At 38.2% G+C, this 16,037-nt stretch overlaps 1 protein-coding gene across 49 annotated transcripts in view; it reads right to left on the reverse strand.

Annotated features, from left to right (window-relative positions):
* Positions 1–16,037, reverse strand: part of LOC108427456 (protein tyrosine phosphatase receptor type D) — a 713,922-nt gene that overhangs the window by 540,350 nt on the left and 157,535 nt on the right. For all 49 annotated transcript variants that reach the window (XM_017697632.2, XM_037532739.1, XM_017697621.2 and 46 more), the window contains exon 4: positions 3,937–3,960. The gene's annotated coding sequence lies outside the window, so the exon portion shown is untranslated. The remainder of the gene's footprint in view (positions 1–3,936; positions 3,961–16,037) is intronic.

Here is a 16,037-nt window from a genome sequence, read left to right on the forward strand (position 1 = left end):
CACACTACAGGCTGATCCAACTTTGATGTAATGTCCTTAAAACAAGTCAAAATGAGGCTCAGTATTGTGTGTGGCCTCCACGTGCCTGTATGACCTCCCTACAACGCCTGGGCATGCTCCTGATGAGGTGGCGGATGGTCTCCTGAGGGATCTCCTCCCACACCTGGACTAAAGCATCCGCCAACTCCTGGACAGTCTGTGGTGCAACGTGACGTTGGTGGATGGAGCGAGACATGATGTCCCAGATGTACTCAATCGGATTCAGGTCTGGGGAACGGGCGGGCCAGTCCATAGCTTCAATGCCTTCATTTTGCAGGAGCTGCTGACACACTCCAGCCACATGAGGTCTAGCATTGTCCTGCATTAGGAGGAACCCAGGGCCAACCGCACCAGCATATGGTCTCACAAGGGGTCAGAGGATCTCATCTCAGTACCTAATGGCAGTCAGGCTACCTCTGGCGAGCACATGGAGGCCTGTGCGGCCCTCCAAAGAAATGCCACCCCACACCATTACTGACCCACTGCCAAACCGGTCATGCTGAAGGATGTTGCAGGCAGCAGATCGCTCTCCACGGCGTCTCCAGACTCTGTCACGTCTGTCACATGTGCTCAGTGTGAACCTGCTTTCATCTGTGAAGAGCACAGGGCGCCAGTGGCGAATTTGCCAATCGTGGTGTTCTCTGGCAAATGCCAAGCATCCTGCACAGTGTTGGGCTGTGAGCACAACCCCCATCTGTGGACGTCAGGCCCTCATACCATCCTCATGGAGTCGGTTTCTAACCGTTTGTGCAGACACATGCACATTTGTGGCCTGCTGGAGGTCATTTTGCAGGGCTCTGGCAGTGCTCCTCCTGTTCCTCCTTGCACAAAGGCGGAGGTAGCGGACACAGCAAACCTTCTTGCCACAGCTCGCATTGATGTGCCATCCTGGATGAGCTGCACTACCTGAGCCACTTGTGTGGGTTGTAGAGTCCGTCTCATGCTACCACGAGTGTGAAAGCACCACCAACATTCAAAAGTGACCAAAACATCAGTCAGAAAGCAGAAAGTGGTCTGTGGTCCCCACCTGCAGAACCACTCCTTTATTGAGTGTGTCTTGTTAATCGCCAATAATTTCCACCTGTTGTCTTTTCCATTTGCACAACAGCTGTGAAATTGATTGTCAATCAATGTTGCTTCCTAAGTGGACAGTTTGATTTCACAGAAGTTTGATTTACTTGGAGTTATATTGTGTTGTTTAAGTGTTCCCTTTATTCCCACCAAACACAGTCCAAACATACATGTATGTGGAATTATAGAGAAAGACATTATAAATGTCAATGATGCTGAATATACAGTATAATGGTGTCATTAGTAGCAGGTTAAATGGTGTTCCATTTGTTTGCTTATAGGTTACACCTCCAATTAGGTTTCCATTGACATTTTAATTTGTGTGTAATAAAATGCATACACTTTCAATTGTGACTTCAGGTGGATATGTTTCCTGCCGATCAAAAGAAATGCAATAAATTACTATAGAAGCATATTTGCAAAATAAAAAATTGTAAACAGGATAAGACCAATCAGGTATTTCTGTTTCAGTGGCCATAGCTAGGAAACCTGAAAGAAATCAGCAGGTACCAGAGGACTGTCAAAGGAATAAAAACACAAATTTTACATATCGAAAAAATAATAATAATAAATAAATAAATAAAAATAATAATGAATAAAGTAATTAAAAATGGTGGTGATCTTAGGGAGGATAAACAGACAGAAGGTGCTGCAGCTGATTAATATATATTTGTCATTATGTATATATTTATATATTTTATGTATATATTTGTTACTAACCAGCAACAAGAAGCTGTTCAACACAGAAGATTTCTTTGTGAACTTGTTCCATATTTCTCAGAAGGGTTTTTCACATATGTGACACAGAGTTTTATTTTTGCAAGTCTCTTTATTCTCAAAGCCCATGGTAATTTAATGCTTCTTTGTGACAATTCAGTGATTGTTAAATTCAATCCAATAGCCGTATGTGTTTTTTGCTAAACTGCAACTTGTTCAATTTTGCTCAACTAAGTATCTATTATCAGCACTCACATTAATCCTAATATCAGTCATTACTCAAACAAAAGCTAAGTTCAACCATAACCCTGTTTAAAACCCTGATAGTCAAACTACTGATTATCAACCGTAAATAAAGTGTCAAATAAAGTGGAATCAAACTTTCCATCCATTCAAACTTCACAGCAGCTCTCCTTTTAACCGTGTGTAATGCAACTTGGATTATAGATATAATAATATAAATAAGATAATATTATACTAAAAACAATTATTTATGCTTATTTAATTTTTCAACTTTATTAAATTACTAACTTGATCAACTTAAAACTTGCAGTTGAATGAATTTCAAATAATAAATTAACAGAATGGTAATGCTGGTAGTGCTCTGTAAATTTACCATTGGGATTTGTTTAACTTAAATTTTAAGGCGACCATCTTTTTAAAGTTTAAACATTAAATCATATTTTACAGTGCATGACAAAGTCCTTTGGTTTTACTTCTAGATGTTTACCTTTCTAGCCTATTTGTGACATTTCCAGTATCAGGAAATGCATCAGACTTTAATAAGTCTGAATTGTTTTAATGTTTATTACTGCCACTTAATCATTCAATCAGATGCTTTGTTCTGAACAAGCTATGGTCATCCTTTTCCAGGCCAAAATCTCTCTCTCTCTCTCTCTCTCTCTCTCTCTCTGGAGTGTGTCTCACTCTCTCTCTGTCTCTGTTTCTCTCTCTCTCTCTCTGTCTCTCTCTATCTGAGTCAATGCCAGTGAATCCTCTCTCAGTAAACTGGGCCACTTGACTCTCTCATTTGAATAAAATTCAAATTTGCGACGCAGAGCACCAAACCGGCATCCAGAAATAGAGAGGCAGTGTGTGTGCGGCCCATGAGTGGGGATTCATGCAGAGCATTGCAAAGAGCAAGCAAACACGCACACATGCATGCGCTGAATTCTGTGCACCTTATTGAAAGAGTGACTGATTCACAGCGAGAATCTCTGTATGAGTGGGTTAGTTAATGTGTATGTATGTATGTAAAGTATTGTTCAAAAATGACAGGCATCACAACCTTTATATATTCTTTTGTCAAAATGGTCATAAAGTACACAGTATTCATTTTTGGGTCAGGAAAAATGTGGAGAACACATATTTAACAAATTATGATGCCTCCATAACTGAATCAGTATACAGTGAGTGCTCTCTTTACTTTTATTACAGTTTGCATCTTTTTTGGAGACTTGCTTTCAGTTTTTCAAAAAAAAGGGATATTGTCCACACCTCCAAAGTTAAAAGTTCAGACTTCAGGTCTAGTTCATTGCTCTGAGAACAGCAGCAGCATCTTTGTTCGATGTGTCTGTTTCCTTTTCTCAGTAAGAGCTTCTTGACAGCTACAGATGCTTTCATACTCATAGCACTGAGTGTCTTCTCACAGATGTTTTCAGATATCAGAATCAAGAGTGGAGCTTGCTTTTCTTCTCTCTCTCAAAGACAAAAGCTTTAAGTGCTGTGTACCTGATAGGGACAGTTTTGGTGTCTACCAGGTATGCATGGTTGTTAGGAGTCCCATTTTCTTTGGAGTTTTCATTTATTTTTTTGATGTCCAATTTGGATGCTCCTGTTTTTTGTGGGTTTTTTTGTCAGTGTTTTTTATTCTTTAATCTCCAATCTTATGTAAGTGGAATATCTTGTACCTAATCTCCTCAGAAAAATAAGTAACTTGTCCTTGATGGTTGTTTTGACTAGAAATTTAAGAAGGAAATATCCGTCTCTGACTTCTGCACAGTACTGGGAGGGTGTGTGTGTGTGTGTGTGTGTTTTCCCATTTGAGAAGTGCTCTGTGCATTACATTTACAGCCAAGAAACAATTAAAACCAAAGCCAACTCTCTTACCTTTCCCGATGCTCTTGGTCACATCTGCAAGCATACAGAGAAAAAGAGAGAGAGAGAGAGAGGGAGAGAGAGAGAGAGAGAGAGAGAGAGAGAGGGAGGGAGAGAGAGATCAGTAAATTGCAGTTGACTTCACAGTGGTGATGGTGGTGGCAGTGTGAAAGATGGCAATGTGTGTGATACCTCAGAGTGTGCAAAGTTCAGATTAGTTCCTGTTTCTTTCTCTCTCTCTCACACACACACAAACATACTCACACACACATTCATTTATTACACATATAGAAATGAAAGAGTGTGTGAGCCCCTCGAGCAGATGAAATGAGTTACATTAATATTAGTCAGTTCATCTCACAAGTACAGGGAAGAGATAGATAGATAGATAGATAGATAGATAGATAGATAGATAGATAGATAGATAGATAGATAGATAGATAGATAGATAGATAGATAGATAGATAGGGAGAGGGAGAGAGAGAGAGAGAGAGAGAGGCAGGTGATTTACTGCATAAATATACTCCAGTGATGTTTTTTGTTTACATTCAAAGGCGAAAAGAACAATGACCATAAAGCTACAGACAACATAAATCAACCTTACACAATTTTCTTCTTCATCCTATGATCAACCAAGACATGCTTGATGGACAGAAGTATGCATCAGCTTGTATTTAGTGATGGTATTGTATGTTTACACATGGATGTAGATAATAGTGCCTAATACAGTAAGCAAATGTATTACAGATTATTTAATAACTCCACATGATTTGAGGTAAGTGTGTGGTGATAAAGGCATGCGGTTTGCTCTGAGCTGGTGGGTATAAACATTTATTACTTGTTAATTACATTAGCATTGTAGCTGCAGTGTAAAACTAAAGAAGCAAACTTCATACCAGACATGTCTTGGCTAAATATATCTTGGTTAAGGACAAAACTGCATAAATACAATGTTTCTTCAAACTTTCGTCATTGATTTGCTGTTGCTATGCATGAAGAAACACTGCAGGGCTTTATTCTTGCCAAAAGTGTTTCTGCCCTTGCATGGCTCTGCTCACCAGTAAGAAGGACAGATATATGCTAGATTATGCCAGTTTCCCTCTTCACTTTTCAATTCCTTGTTTTAAGACTTCCATGGGGACCCCTAAAGCTTCTGATCCGCTTAAAAAAAGGAGAGGAGAAAAAATAAGAGTTTGTTCTCTTCCACCCAACCCATATCCCCCCCTCTTTCTTTCTTTTCTCCTTGACGCCAGTGGTCCCAGCTGTCAGCTTTAGCAGTGTAATTCTCTTAGCTGTAACCTCACATCTAACAGCTCGCACACTCAATCTCTGCGTAAAGGAAACCGTCCATTCGCTACTGACAAGGAAAAAACCCACAAAAACCCACGCCATTCACAGCAGATGGCACGCCAGCGCAGGCAGTTAATAATGGAATGTGCCTTATTATATTAGCAGAAACGGATCATAATGAGGCAGTGAAAGCTTAGCAGGTAACATCAAAGAATCCAATCACAACAGTTTTTTGTAAATTATTATTGTCATTACATTTCATTTACATACATGATAATGTAAATGCAATAATGTACATAATGAGTTTGCACAGCCTTCCGCCCGATGACAGCTGGGATAGGCTCCAGCACCCCCTGTGATCCAGAAGGAGAAGAGGCTTAGAAGATGTGTGTGAGTTTGCACTTCAGACTTTTTTGATTTGTTTCACAAAAGTTACTAAAACATGGCAAGACATTTTGAATCTACACCTTTCACAGGATCTCTTAGATTGTTTTAATAATGTATGAGTTACAGATAAGTAAGCAAAATGTAATAAGAGGCATTTCATAGAGGAAAATAAACACCAGTATTCACTAGAAAAGGAGATCTTAGTCTAGAAACAACTTCAACAAACATTCCTTTACACTAGAATAGAATATACTAATCTATAAGCAATATTACCAAACACCCTTATTCACCACAACAGGGGATATTAGTCCATAAAGAACATCAATACATACTCCCACAGACAAGAAGAGGAGATATTAGGCCACAAACAACCTTAATAACAGTAAGAATAGAAGATATTAATCCGTATTGGTTGGTATTGTGTGTAGTGGTTGGTATAGTGCAGTAGGTAACACCTCTGCCTTCTATGCTGTAGACTTGGGTTCAATCTCCTGGGGTTCAATCTCCCACCTGGGTAAGCACCCTATACTATACCAATCCTTAGGCAAGACTTCTAACACTACTTCCGCCTACCTGTGTAAAATGATCAAATTGTAAGTTGCTCTGGATAAAAGCTTATGCCAAATATAAATGTAGAAACAGCCTTAATACATTATGCTATAATATGCTAGATATTAGAACAACCTCAATAAATACTTCTAAACACTTGAATAACCTGTCCATAAAAACTGCAATATGCCTATACACTACACATTTGTCCAATATCTCCACCTTCATTCAAAAAGCATCTCTCTCACTCAAAGAATTTAGAAGCAGCAATGCTGTAAATGTAACATGGTATATGGTCTGATGAAGATAGCTGTGAGATTAACGGCAGAGAAGAAAGGCAGAGATACAGTTGACTACATACACTTACACACAATGGATTCAAAGGAGCTGTGAAAGTACTTGAATTTGAGTGCAAGACATGGGAAAACAACCAGTTTGTACACCAGATATGTTTTGTAACAGTACTCTGACTTTTCTCTGTACGAACCCAGTGCCTCTGTTTAATTTTCCTTGTAAACTTTTACCTTCCTTGTAAGCTTTTACCTTAGCTGAGCTGCACTATCTGATGTAGCCTATAGCACAGACTTCTGATAATGAACCTAGATGACACATGAAACAACAAGCTTTAAACGGTGCCATCTCTACCTGAAAACTTTATGTAGACAACAATAAGATCTGATGGAAAGATGAAGGAGTTTGTTACTTAAGTCTCTCTTGTTGCTCAGATGTTTTTCCAGCAGCTAAACTTTCATCTCTCCTTTATCTCATCCCTCCTGTATCCCATGCCTCCTTTGTGTCTAATGCTCCCATTTCTTTTAAGGAATTTCAGGAGAATCACCAATAAGTTTCCCAAGTCACAAACTTTGAGAAATTAAATGTTCTCTGTGCTGTACTGGCCTAGCTAAGGCTGATCACAAGGCTGTAGGTGTGTGTGCATGTGTGACCATGGCTCGGTTCCATCTGGCTTCTCTGCAAGCTGAGTTAACGGATGGACGGACTGACAGGCGCGAGGAAAGTGTGTCTGTGGGTGAAAATGAAAGCAGGCTCTGTCTTATTATTGTTCAATTAGCACAGTGACAGCGAGCATTCCCTGCGCTGGTGTCACACTTTAACCTGATCAACAGAGCGTAAACTCCAGCAGCTACTTTACTCACCACACTCCATCAGGAGCAGGATGGCCGCCTGGAGCCGCTCCAGAGAGAGAGAGAGAGAGAGAGAGAGAGAGAGAATAAACACATACAGAGAGAGGGAGAGAGAGTAGTAGTAAATAAAAGTGTGTGAGAGGAAAATGAGAAAAGAAAGTGTGTGAGGAAACAAAAAGGGAAGAAAACACAGAAACAAGACAAAGAAAGATGAGAAAAAGAGAAATTAGTTTATAATTTTAAAAATGTTTTATCAATTCATTCTCTGTGTGTAAATGATTAAGCGCCTTATAAACAATGTCTACTGTTTTAAAATACCATATATAGTTAGAAGAGATGCAAATGGCAGTGTTTTTCTAAACAAATTAATGTTGAATATGAAAATAAACAGTGTTTAAAGTTTTGCATAAAGTTTTGGCAATATTGTAACTAAATAATGAGAGAGAATTAGAAACAGAAAGGGAAAATTACAGAAAAACAGACAGAGAGGGAGAGAGAAAGAACTACAGAGAAACAGAAAGAAGATGACAGATAGATGTAGAGAGTAAATATCTGCAAACGCATGATGTTTTAAAATGTAGCTACAGAAACAGCAGTAGTGGGAGAATCTCACAGTTAATCGTATTCAGCCCCCACATCCCATAAAACACATTAAGTATCATGTCGTCCACAGCAAGAGGGATTTGTGAAAAATACCATGAAAAGATTCAAAGATAAAACCACAAATACGACACGATCCACTCTAGACTGGTCAGCTCCCCACAGCTTAGCATTTATATGAGTCATTATACAAATCTGCTGCTGAAAAAACACCACCGTAATCAACCAGCAGGAGACACAACACTACTTCAGTAATAACAAATAAACTGTTCTAAAGACCAGGAAAATGTCTATAGCACTTTTTATATTTTTATCTTATAGCACAGTTTGCATCATATCGGCACTTATTTACCACAATATTTGAAAATATCCAGTAAGTTTAGAGTGAAGTATGATGTGTCACATGTAAAGTGGCTGGGTGCAGTTCAAAAGATGAAAGTGAAGAATAGGACTTCAGCCTGAATGTTTAAAGGTCCATCAGGAAGATCTGTCTGATTGCCTGTGGGAGGAAACTGTTTATCAGTCTGGAGAACTAGTCTTTCAGTTTAGTGTGTGTGTGTGTGTGTGTGTGTGTGTGTGTGTGTGTGCTGGTAGGCTGCCCAGTTTGCCCCCAGCACTGTGTGTTTGTGTTTGTGGAGTAGTGTCAAAAGAGTTGAAGGTTAGTCTTCCCTTTTAATATTGCCAATGCTGCCCCCTTTGAAAATTCATTAAAGCGCGTCGACCTCTATGCCATCTGTGTATGTCTGTTTGTGTGAAAGGACTGAGAATGATTGAAATTCGTGAGAATGATTGAAATTCCGACAGCGGGACAGGCTGGAAACTGTCATTTATCCGTATTTCTGTTTGTTTGTGTAAGAATACGCATATCGTTTTTGCCCTTTATTTTGCATTTGACCCCAAATGCATTAGCAAGCTTTTTCAAGAGTGTGAATGATTTCAGGCTTTTGATGAAATCATTTACTCTCATTTATGCTTTAAATGGCTGCATTCATTACATAGAAACACGCATTACGTTAAATTAGGCTGCATTCACTTCATAAAATTAATATTACTGTCATGTCCGTGCACTTCAACAGCATCTTAGACTCTGGGGTTCCCATTCATCCAGTGTTGACATGATTTACACATCACACGTGGCCTTATAGGGATAGTTCAGCCAAACAATCAAATTTACACAATATGCCTCTTAATTCAAATGCAATCACTCAACATGTCTTGTTTAGATTTTCACTGGAGGTATGGGGCTAATGAGAAATGGAAGCCTACAGCTACCAATTAACATTAGCATGATACAAACTGCATGACTAACTAAACGTTCACATTAAGAGACTAGACTTGCCTGCAGTAGGTGTGTCCAAAGCTACTTATCACATGAGGAAGTGTACAATGTCGTGTGTACAAGTGTACAACTTCACGACATATAATAGCCAAAATATTTATTACACAGTGCCTTCCACAAACACTGGCACCCCTTTTAAACATGAGTAAAACAGGCTGTACCTTTCATTCAAATCATTAATCAAACTTTGCCCTTTATGAAATACTAAAATACTTTTTTAAGTATTAAAAAATATACATTTTATCCTGAACATTTTTTTCCTCAAACGTGGACCACAATTATTGCCACCATTTTCAAAGATACCAGCACTGAATCATCTCTTATAATACTAATTTAGGCCTGGAGACAGATTAGGCCCTGTCAAAGCTTTTGTGGTAGGTGACCAATTTTTGTGTTGATTTTGGGGAGTATTGTGGATCACTGTCCTGAAGCAGTTAGCTTTGATTTAATATCTACTGGTCCTTGATGGAGGACATGATACCATGTATCTGTGCAAGCTGTCAAGGGCCTCAGAACATCACAGATCCACCAACATACTTTACAGTGGGGAGGAGGTAGTTTCTTGGCATGTCTATCTTTGTGGTTGTATAAACTTGTGGTTATGTAGGTGTCGTCCGTTTGTGGTTTGGGAAATGCTCTAACCCCGTAACTAATGTCACAGCTCAACAGCTGTGAGATTCTTTGGCCAAACAAACCATCTCCCTCACTGTGCTTGGGCTCAACAAAGACATATCGGCAAGTTCTGAACCTCTGCCATTGCTTTTGTGCAGGCACTTCCTGATTTGTGCAACTCAATTATCTCTTTTGCCACACATCACTGCTGTATTCTCTGGTCTTTTTCACAGTGATAGATGACTGATCTGGTCTGTGTACCACCTCATATTTTTACCTCAGTGAAACAGGAGGTCGGGCCATTCATGGCTATTCGAGAGCTTCTAATCGATCACAAACTTTAAAACATGAAATATAAATCTGATTATTTCATGAAAAAATAGTTTGATTATTGTACTTCATAAAGGTTAGATTTTAGTTAATATTTTGAATGAAAGATAAAACTATTATAAGCAATGTTTTGTCACCAGACACCAACAATATTATTTTTGATTATTTGATTGTTTCGATTAGATGATTATTTTTGTCCTTTCCATTAAAAATGTTGCTGAAACACTGGTATTTACAGACATAGACAAAGCCTGTCACATAGCAAAAACTGTAGCAGTGGTAGAAAACATGCCCGCCTGTGTAAATTCACCTTTATGATATTCCTGTAAGCTGTCTCAGCATCCTGGAGTAGCACACATACAAAAAAGAACAAACTATACCAAGAGGCTGCTATGGATTTTAGCCTAAACGACCAAAACAGTGGCCATCTGCTCCGGAAACCATCTCGGCCAATGACGTGAGCCGTTCCAAGTGCTATGTAACCATCTTTCACTGTCACCAGAGCGAAGAAGACATATTTTTAAATGCTTTATGATGATTCAGCATTTTATTTTTTTTTAATTATCCAGTTTATCCACCTTAGGACAAATTATGTGGATTAGCCAAATGTGTGAAGGGCTTAAAAGTTTGCTTGAATTATGCTTCTTTGTCTACAGTCTGCATCTTTAGTTTTATACTTGAGATAATATAGCTAAGAAGTAATACTAATGCTTATACCCAACAATTAGCATCCAAATGATCATACTCTCACCACAAACCATGTCAAATAATCTCCAACAGACTTGATTAACTGGTTTCTGACACTGTATGACAATGTTATCTATAAACATGGGCACCATATGGCTAAAAAGAGTTGTACTTTGATATAACCAGTTAAAGAAAAAAAAGCTGATGCCTGGTTCAAGTGAGATACAGTTCAAATATGACTTGAGGTTAATAGGCTTTTACAGCATGGAGACCACTTTCAAATAGATCTTAGAGAGGAAATCTTTGTTTTTACATACAACTGGAACTCTTCTAAGCCCAAACAGACATTATATAAGCCCAGAGATGAAAGGTGACCCACTCATAGCTCATTCACTATTAACAGTTGATTAACCTTGATAAGCACAAAGAAGCACAATTCATGCACTCTGCTAGCAGCCAACATGTTCAGAGGAAATTCTGTAAATAGTAATGCTTGTTAAAAAAATGTAGATACACTCTGACACACACATACACGTGCAGACACACATACAGTTTTAAGACCAGATGGCATCATTTTGATGCTTTGTATCATTGTTTTTTTTTATTACTATTTTTTAAATAAAAGAGTTTGAAGTAACATGTAAATACTGTTAAATAAGTATCACCACATACTCTCCAATTCATAGAGTCTACATATGGAAACAGAGCAGCAAAAACAGTTTTTAATTAATTGTTTCTGTGGTGCCACAACATACATCTACCCACCTACTTATCCTACAGCATTTTAGTCCCTCCCATTCATGTTGAAGTTTAATGAGTGTTTCAGCTCCCAGTGATTTTAAATGAAGCACAATAAATGGCAGCCAATCTGAACTGAACACTTTCATCCTATTTTAGTCTTTAAGACACATTAACAAAAACCACCTATTTAAATAGGTGGAAATGTTGGAAAACGGCCATGTTAAAATAAATGATGACAATTTTTGGTACATAAACCCAAATAAGCCACATTTTTAAGTGCTCAGGCCACAGGAGAAAAATACCAAAAAAGTAGGATATAGGCCCTTTAACTACATGAACATTTTTTGTCCTTCTCCACTGTAGTCACCATTTCAGAGATAGAGATGTTTTCTAATTACAGTGATGACATCTATGTGCCTTTTGTTTGTACATCCTGGTACTTTAATGTTGTCTATCTCACCCCAGTGGGGTACAACACAGAAAATATCTCTGTGAAAGAAAAGGTCATAACAGCCAGAGACGAAGAAATAAAACAGCTCAAAGCTGCCAGATGACACACACTGCTTGTGTGATTGATGTTTGTGCGTGTGTGTGTGGGCGTGTGTGTCTCTGTCTGCCTGTCTGTCTGTGTGTGTGTATCCAGGTGGCGGTGTAATACTCCATCCTACTGAGCTCATGCTAATCAGAAGACTGGCATGCGCTCGTAACCACGGATACCAACACCCTGGCACCACAGACGCTTGGCAGAAGTTGTGCTCTCTCTCTCTCCCTCTCCCACTCTCTCTTTCTCTCTCTCTCTCTCTCTCTCTCTCTCTCTCAAACACACACAGAACAGAGACCAAAGCCTTTAAACAACCAATAACTCTTCTTTCCTCCATGCAGTGTGTTCAAGACCACATTTGCAATTTTATCTGGAATCATTCTTATCAGATATATTTATACATCCACTCTTTGGCCACTTTATTAGGAACAACTATATTATATAATTTAGCATATGTTATCAGACAGAGGGAAGAGAGAGAGAGAGAGAGAGAGAGAGAGAGAGAGAGAGAGAGAGAAAGAGAAAGAAAGGTTAGATGACAGACTTCTCACTGAATCATGGTGTTAAACAGACCAAATGTGAGGGGAACAAACTGCCAATCAAATCACATTATAATAAATAAGCACCCTCTTAATGATGCAATCACTCATATTAACATAAGGCCAATGTTCATTTATTTAAAAATTGTGAGTAATAAACCTGATTTACCCCTGCATGACCAGTAAGTGTATCGCACTAAACTTCACATAACCCTCAGTACAAAGTAACTGCTCACTACAAGCATTAATGTGAGGAAATCACTGACATTCCATTGACATTCATTTACTGAACTACTTAAAAAAATGACAAAACCACAGCAACAATGTAAAGGACAATGTTATTTTCACAAGGAGATTGACTAAACATTCAACAATAACTTTTCATCAGGTTCGAATTCTAATAAAACATCTTGCCTTCTATTTTCAAATTCAAATACAGTACAGATTGGAAATTGCTATTCTGCTTCAGAATATGGCTGCAACTCCAGACTACTTCTCCAATTAATGAGTCTATCACCTATTCTTCTTTTAATAAAGTATTATAACTATTGCAATGTCTGAAACAGTAGATGCTATTAGTGTATTAGAAACACTCAGAATGATCACATGGATCATAACATTTCAGAGCATTATACAGTGCTTTTTAAATGAAACAACAGAAGAAATATCGCCCCTTACACTTCCTGTAACATATTACAATTTGTCTGAATGGCTGTGCGGATCATGTCAACATTAAAGAGCATTACAGAGCACTTTTAAAATGAAAGAATAGAAGCCATATCAATCCCTCCTGCCTGTAGTGTAGTACAATCTGTCACAATGACTGCATAGATTATATAGAGAAATGATGCATTAACTCTTATTGATAATTGACATTGTCCATAGTTAATGACTGCAGCCTTACTTTGGTGAGAGGGCTATTTAGGCAGGTACTAGGTATGAGGGGGTGAATCTGAGCCATTTTACTCTACTCGCATTTTGCTGCTCTCATACATTACAGCAGCAAACAGGCACCGGGCAGCCCAATCATCGATTAAAAATGATTAATTATTCAGAGAAGCCGGCTGAAAGCAGTCACGATGTTCAAGAGTGTTGAGTTTTCACATCAAGAAGGAAAGTAGTTACACTTCTAATGAGAGAGTATTGCTACATCTAATTCACATTTACTGTGTATCACAACCACCTATGTCTAAACCTTACAGTCCTGGTTGTTATTAGACAAGCTAAATATATGGTTAAAAGTCAAGCCAAGGTAAGAGTTAAACTTTATTGGGTTTTACTTTTATACCAAGCTTAAAATAACCTAAGAAGAGTGCACACTTTAAATGAATTATTTAATGAATGCAAGAAAAAGAGAAAAATAAATGCCTCTGTGACCTAATATGGCTTTTGCTGTAATTAATGAGTGAGAGACAGAAAAAGGGAGCAAGAGCAGGTGTACTACTTCCCTATAAAAATATCAAGTCAATTTAAAAAAATGTTAAAGTGAGATAAACAAGAAATATTGCTAAGGATTTTAACAGACAGACAAATAGACAGATAGATAGGTAGATATACAGCTCTAAATCTATCATGGAACTAAAGCATGCAGACTGATGGCCAAACCTAGCTAGCACTTCTCATGATTGACCAGACTGACATATATTTTATATAAATATATAGAGCCAAATCTTTAATTTCTCCCTACTGAAAAAGCACAATTACAGCTGTCAGTGGCCTGGCATGACAACTGTACAGAAATAGACATTCAAGTCATACATGTCAGAACAAATCAGAGCTACTGTAAACTGTAAAAAAAATAAACAAATAAAAACATCAGAACTGATAATATATATATTGTACATATATATATAATATATAATATTATATTGCTGTACGATTTGGGGAAATATCTAACTGTATTTTTTTTTATTAATATTGTGACTGGTGGGCGTTTATGTGAAAAGTAATTGAAAATGACATTCAGATTCAAGATTCAAGAGTTTTATTGTCATGTGCACAGCAGAACAGGTAGTTGCACTGTACAATGACATTCTTACTTTGCTGTTCCTCCATTCACCATATATTCAGAACCTCTAACCGAAATAATCTTGCCCATGTCAGTTATTTAGATTTTTTAAATTCTATTAATGCTTTCTCCACTCTGTGTGTTCATGTACTGTCTCATTAAAAACTGGTAAACAGGTAAAAGTGGCCCAAATCTGATTTTCTCACCAAATCTTTTTTCTGTTTGGCCATTCACAATATCTTTGTAATGTGATCTGTATGCGACACCAGTCTGAACAGATCAGCTCCTAAACCGATCCATATGCGCAAAAGAACAATGTTTCATGTTGCATCATGTGGTTCATCCAGAGGCAAACAATCAAGACTATGAACGAACACCAGTCGCTACCGAAGCTTTCAGTTTCGTCTTCGCCAGCATCACAGGAGGATCATGAAGTTTCAGGACTGACAGCTGGGCTTATCACTCAGAATGTGTTCGAGCTCCCTGTAAAAAGGGTTTGGTTACTTCTTTGACTTGTGCTGTTGGATTCTTTAAACATTGCTTTCAGACTTTTAACTGTTCTTTGACGCAGCAGCCTCGCTCTGCTACGGCTGTGTTCAGCCAAATCTCTTCAAACGTGGAGGTGGTTTGGAGGAGTCTCTTCTAAGTTTTGTACAGAAATATCACCCCAAATGTTTATTAGGTCTCAGAAGTGTGAAATTATGACATAATTGGACTGCCGTAAAAGTCGTGTGAATTCAGAACTGGCTGTGGAGATGATTTACATTAAGATATGCAGAGCATATTTACAGTAAAAACCCAGTCAGTGAACTATGACGGCAAAAAACAAACAAAACAAAAACAAAAAATAATTGTCATGACTCCGTTTGGCTCTGAGGTCTCTTTGGACTCCATCTCCCAGAACCCCTGGGGGATCACATTACTCTTGCCTCACTCTCACAGTCCAATCAGTGCTCTAGCTCTCCAGAGTATTGATCATATCTACCTGCCGCTCATTGATTAGTTTAGTATAAAGCCCAGTCTTGTAAGATAGCTTCTTTGCGAGGTATTGCTTCTGTCTCTAGAGCTACTGAGCGGTCATGTCTGTTTGTTATTTTGGTTCTGACTTTTGCCCTGTTTTTGACTCACCTTTTGCCTGACCCTTTTTTCAGATTGTTTGCCTATATGTTAGTGCATCTGTGATTTTTGCCCTTTTCGGGCCTGACCCATGCCTGTTTATTGATTTCAATTTTGGATTGCATTTTCATCAGTAAAGACTCTCATTTTACATTTACCCCAAGGATCTACATCATCTGTCTTGCTACATTCATTAATCGTAATAGAGATAAAAACGTCCAATTAATCATGA

This window comes from Pygocentrus nattereri, chromosome 22 (assembly GCF_015220715.1).
Source record: "Pygocentrus nattereri isolate fPygNat1 chromosome 22, fPygNat1.pri, whole genome shotgun sequence".
Taxonomy (NCBI): Eukaryota; Metazoa; Chordata; class Actinopteri; order Characiformes; family Serrasalmidae; genus Pygocentrus; species Pygocentrus nattereri.